We start from the raw sequence: 6,541 nt of genomic DNA on the forward strand, positions 1-6,541 counted from the left end.
CATCAATTTCGAGTCCTTATAATGATCCACCTATGATAGTGAATTCGATACTCTTAATTTTTAGTGTCTTCTTAATGGATTGGGACCAATCCTTTGGAAATCCTCCAAACTGGAGGAATTCATATACATCATGCCGCCCGTTGAATACCATGCTTTGGAATAACTTAGCATCCATGGGCTCATGTCTTAGAAATTTTCTTGAAATTATAATGAGGTCCCTCTATACTCCTGGACAAGAAATCTACTCCACAATGAGTCTTCCCTTCTTATGGAAGATCTTGAACTCAAATTCCAACAAGAACACCATCTATCTGATCAACTTGTTGCACACACCAAACTTTGTCTTCGGCCATCTCAATGCCATTTTTGGATAGAATATCATTTAGAAGCTACCGTAAAGACCAATTTGAATGGATTCAAACAAATCCGTTCCTCTTTATATATCTCAAATACCATTTCCAAAAATAGAAGATGTATATCTTTTGTTAAAAACAATTTGAAATCATCCACAAACATGGTCAAGATTTTATGAAGGAACTCACTGAATATTTGCATCATACATCCTTGAAATGTTGCATAACCCAAACAAATGACTAAGTCCATGAATGCTCCCAATTTCCTAATTAATGCCATTTTTACTCTTTGTATCCATCCATAAAACTAAACATTTTGTGACTAGCAGTCTTGTCTAGAATCATGTTAGTGAATGGGAAGCAAAAATGGGTCTTTGATAGTATAAGCATTCAACTTGTGATAATCCACACAGATCATCAGCTTCTCATTCTTCTTTGAGACCACCACTATCAGAAACAACCACTCAATGCTTGCCACTTTCATGATGAATTTTGATTTCAATAAATTGTCAATTTCCTCTTTTATCTTGTCCTTCTTGAAATAGCTAGGATTTATCCTATACCTTTGGAGCATAACTAGTCGTGCATTTGGCTTTAGTGGTATCCCGTGTTGATTGACCTTTGAATCTACCCCTTTTAGGTCTCTAATTTTCTAAGAAAAAACATCTTTATACTTTTGAAATAGCTGTTTGGCATTTCTTTTATCTCTAGTTTTAGCTATTTATTGATCTTGAACATGTTTGGAATTTTCTCTGAATTTCATTCTTTCATTTCTATATCATCTAGCAATAACCAATTTGGTCTAGATCCTTTCCTTTTTGCCAATGATTTTGCTTCCTTATCTGTCCATATCCCTGCTACATATTCATTAAAGGGGTTTCCCATTTAGCCAAACCATCCTCCTTGTCCACCTATCTAGTAATTTGATGAGCATCATCCACACTAGCATACTGAAAAACCTCCTTTGACCTAAAGTATTCAATTTTCAATTCCAATTATTTTGGAATCCTCACATCCAGATCCATTGGTCTTTCCCCTTGGTTAGACTTAATGAAGTTCTCTAGGTACTACTACCTTTGTCTTCTTTGCATGTTCTTGATTCAACAACACCATGTTCAAGTCAATTCCTACATTAGGAAATATATCATTGATGCGAGCATCTACTTGATTGTACCATACTTTATACACAATGCTTTTGGATGCATTGATTTCTTTCAGATTTTGGCGTTGTTTGTTTTCTTTACTTGAATGCATCTATTGGGTCGTTGAAATGTCAATGTCTGGCTTGCATAGTCATGAATGCCTCTAGCACTCCTGAAACAAGGCCAACCCAATAGCATGCTATATGCTCCTTGAACATCCAACACCAGAAGCTGGTCTTGAACTCTCTTTTTTCACTCTAGTTTGTAGATTTTCTATCAATCCACTAGCCTGGATAACTTTTTGGTCAGCCATCCTTATTCTAAATGATGATGGCTTTATGTCATGAATGCCCAACTTGTTTGGCATGTTCTCCCAATATGTTTACTCTTGCCCCGCCATCTAGTATGACATCTAATAATGGTTGCCATTTTTTTCTTATCTTATAGTTGATCTGAATGATAGGCACTTCATGATCTTCTATGTTAGACAAGTCCACAATCATAGCTTCTAACTCTTTCTACCTCTACATTTTAATAAAATTTGCATCCTTTAGTAAAGTCCATCTGACATCATCTAACTCTATGACTAGCTTCTAAATCCTTTCACAGACCTTGACCTAGATTTTATCTTGTTCATTGTCAAAGCTACTTTTTCAGCTGGAGGACCTTCCCTCAAAATGTCTATCTTTGTAGTGACATGCCTCCGTTGGCCTTCCATGTCTACTCGCTAATTGTCCCTTTGGCTCGGGGCCAAGTCGGGGAGGGGGGGGGGGGGGGGGGGGCACGGGGGCACTATATTCAAAACCTACATATCACATGCGTTCAAGGACTATTTATATTAGCTGTGAAATTTTCACAAATAAAGGAACCCTTTTCCTATTCAATCAATAAATGCCTTTTCAAGATTATTTTTTTGACACCCTTTTATCTGTACATCTGTGAGAGAATATAAAATAATATAATCCCTACTATTGAACCCACGTGATATGAATTTTTTTAATTATAGTGACCCCCTTGAGTCCTTTGATGAGGAATTAGATTCTCTCTAAGCATTTTCTATCCTCGGATCTATTTTCTTAGCTTTGAACAAGCTTGCATTTGTTTTTCTAAGAGAGGTTTTCACAACTACCTAGTAAGCTCCTTTATTACAGAACAAGTAAATGGACAAGCAAAAAGCACGAAAAAAATCTTGTGTGCACTGTACTCACTGGAATTTATAGTAACTCATGCATAGATTGGGAGGAAAAAAAACATTCACTTATCAGGTCGCATTCAAAAAATTTGTAGGGACAACACCTTTAAACATGATTTATGGACTTTATTTCATCTTACCTTCTATAATTTTTTATTCCAACTTTGAGAGTAGCCAAAGACGTAGAATGGATTCGCCATGAATTTTTTGCCACGGATCAATAAACTTGAGATCCTAGAAGAGACCCGACTACTAGTAGCAGGTATTTATGCTTAAAGAAGCTGCATGAAAGAATTTAATGACCAAAACATCAAAGTCAAAGAGTTTTCAATGGGTGATTATGTCCTTGTATACATGCGCTAAAAACACATGATAGGAAACTAAAAAAGAGGTGTGATGGACCATTTGTGATCAATGACATATAATTGAGTGGTTCCATTAAAATTGCAACACTTGACAAAGAAGATATGTATAGCTAGATTAGTGGTTTCATACTAAAGAAATACCATGTATCTCTAACCGCACAGATGCTGACATAGACACATGGAGCCCGTCAATGAAAACTAGATCAACAATTGTAGATTCTTAGAGACATGTGACAAGAGCTACCAATGCAACCTACTCAAGTGATTCAATCTTCAAAAAAATGGCTAGGCAGTAGTGATGTTTGCATCAACGTGCAATTGGATAAAAGCATGTTAACGTGACATGCTTTTTGTGCTAGTTAGCATATCCAAGTTAGCATATATAAAAAAAATTGGGCACACGGTAAAATTTTCACAAATAATATATAAAAAAATTGGAGTTTGTATAGTTGGATTATTTGTTTCAAGGGCTTTCTATTGATATATAATATGTCATAGATCTTAGAGATCTAGCTCGTGTTATTGTACTAGTTAGCATATGTCAAAATTGTGCTAACTAGCATTGTCTGGGACAACAAAAAGCATGACACATTAACATGATTTCACCCAATTTCTCAATGTAAAATTTGAATGCAATTTAGTCAATATGGTGGCAAGAGAAAATGTAATCAACTATACCACCTACAACAAGCTTACCATTGCAACTCTCATGGCTGCAAGTCATTTTTCTCCATGGATTTGCTTGTAGCATCGGTCGGTACTTTCTAGGTTTTGCTATTCTGCATTACAATTGTACGAGGAATATGGAGCATGGAGGGAAAGCTACCCATGGATTTAACCGACAAGGACCTACCACATGAACAGTGTTCAACAGTGTTCAAGGTGCCAAAGAAGAAGAAGACTAAGATTATCCTCCAGCAGGTGCATGACCACATTTACGATGCATGTAGGCTTTTGTATCATAAATATAAGTGTTCTGTCTTATTTTTTTTCCATTTGTGCTCTGTAGTTAATGTAGACTCAACATGTGCTTGCTTGTGTACATGACAAGCGCAAAGGATTGGAACCCCCAGATTTAAACATGTTGTACTTTGACAAAGTAAAGGGGGATGATAACATCACCTACTATGTACGGAACGATGCAAAATTATTCTTGCTTGGATTGAGTCAGATAGCAGAGAATTTTTTGTGGTCGTCGCGCGCCTGCCACTATCTTGAGAAGGGTATGGAAAAGTACCTATCTCAGGCCAAGCATTGTCTGAGTGGGTGGCTGGCATAGAACTGCTGCCATGTTAGTAGTTGGGAATATGGAAACCCCCAAAGCAAATGTTTTTCAAAAAACTAGAAACCTTTTGGTATGTCTTTCCTAAGTTCAATAAGTCTAACACTTTACTGCTGGATGATTCCCTCTATAAGATGTACTTCAATGATCCCAGTAACTTTGTCATTCTGGCTCGGATAGAAAAGCAAAATGAGAGGCAGTAGAAAAATTTCCTCAAGAAGGATATTGCCTCATTTATAATACAGTAGGCTGAGACTTCTGACAGATCCAAGATTGCTAGGGAATGTCCATTTGATGCCAAGAAGGATGAACTTAGACAATTAGACTGGGATCTTGCACATGGAAAAGTATGGGGACAACATAAAATTCTTGCACCGAGACTGCCACCTTCAGCAACCAAGTATAAGTGGCCTCCTCAACAAGAATGGCCACAATAGTCTTCTAACTAACTGACTTTACTCCTTGACAAATCTAACTCCCTATCAAGCTAAATGTTGTTGTATCTAAACCTGAATATACTATGAAGAATTTTGCAAGTCAATGATTTCTGCTACTGTCAACTGGATTGGGTATTGAGTGTTGGTTAAGCGGTCAAGTGGTTCAAAGTGCTCATTAAGTGGTACAAAGTGCTTAAAAGTGTTGGTCAGGTGGTCCAAAGAGCTGGTCAAGTGGTTCAGGTGGTTCTTAAGTGGTGGTCAAGTAGTACAAAGTGTCGTCCAAGTGGTTCAGGGCGTTGGTCAAGTGGTGGTAAGGTGGTTCAGATTGCTTGTCAAGTGGTATAAAGTGTTGGCCAAGTGGTTCAAGGGGGTGGTCAAGTGGTCCAAGGGGCTTTTCGAGTGGTATAAAGTGCTTAAAAGTTATGGTCAGGTGATCCTAAGTGGTCCAAAGAGCTTGTCAAGTGGTTAATGGGGCTAGTAAATGGTGGTCAAGGGGAACAAAGTGCTATCTAAGTGATTCAAGGGGTTGGTAAAGTGGTTCAAAGTGTTGGTTGGGTGGTTCAAAGTGCTTGGCGAGTGTTATAAAGTGCTGGCCATGTGGTTCAGGGGGTGGTCAAGTGGTTCATAGTGCTTGTCAAGTAGTATAAAGTGCTTAAAAGTGTTGGTCAGGTGGTCCTAAGTGGTCCAAAGAGCTGGTCAAGTGGTTCAAGGGGTTGGTAAAGTGCTCAAAAGTTCTTTTAAGTGTTTCAGGAGACTGGTAAAGTGGTTTAGGGGGCTGGTAAAGTGCTGGTCAACTGGTCAAGTTCTCAGAAGTGCTTTCAAGTGTTTTAAAAGACGTCTTTTATCACTCTATTGTGAAAAGTGCTAGCTATTCAGCAGGGGTGATTAGTTGTAATTTTAAGGAAAGTAGTCAGGTGATCCTCACCCCCCTCAGCTTTGATGTAATCCTGCTTGACTCTCTTTAATATAGTTCACTTCCTACTTTCATTTTTTTCTAAAAAAAGTGCTAGCTACTGTTAAAATTGCTGGCCAATTCCTCAAGTCAAATTTACAGAGATAAATCTTACAAGTTCTCCTTTGGGGGACATGCTGTTATAGATTGAATATGTCATTTGACATATCATATACATTATGCTCACCTTCCCTCGGGGACATGGAAAACCCGATGCATCACACCAGATGGGAGAGGATTAGAGCAGTGGGCTTGTTGTCCAAAAGAACATAAGTATCATCTCGGCCATTTACCTTGTTGTAGAATAGGCCCTCAACCACATACAACTTTTTCTTAATGATGTTGTGCCATTGATCCTTTTTCTCTGTTTTGGCCAGGTGCTTTGTGTTGGTAATTTCAGGACGTAGAAGTCTACACCTGCCTCCTCTGCAGTCATTGCAAAGTTATGGCCAACCATCAAGGCATCGCTCAGGTCATCATGGTGGCCAACATACATGGGGGCGTATTCATCCTCATCCTCGCTCGACGCTTCTCCATCTCTTTCATCTGTAATTGTGGGTTGTATTTGAAAGTATACCCATCCATGGACATGATCTTTGTTGGCACATCTCCTCCATTGACCTTTGATGCACGCACCACAAAAGCAAGAGAGCAGTATGTGCCTTAGTCTATGCATATCCGTCTGATTGTAGCTATAGACAGTGCCAGGATTGAGACCATGTCATGCGCTTGCAATCCCATGCTATAACTCTATCGACATCACCGAGCTTGACCTCCCATAAATTGACTTTCTTACCTGTCTATGGGCATTGATTTCT

The sequence above is a fragment of the Adiantum capillus-veneris genome, chromosome 27 (assembly GCF_014529385.1).
Source record: "Adiantum capillus-veneris isolate H3 chromosome 27, ASM1452938v2, whole genome shotgun sequence".
In the NCBI taxonomy this organism is placed as follows: Eukaryota; Viridiplantae; Streptophyta; class Polypodiopsida; order Polypodiales; family Pteridaceae; genus Adiantum; species Adiantum capillus-veneris.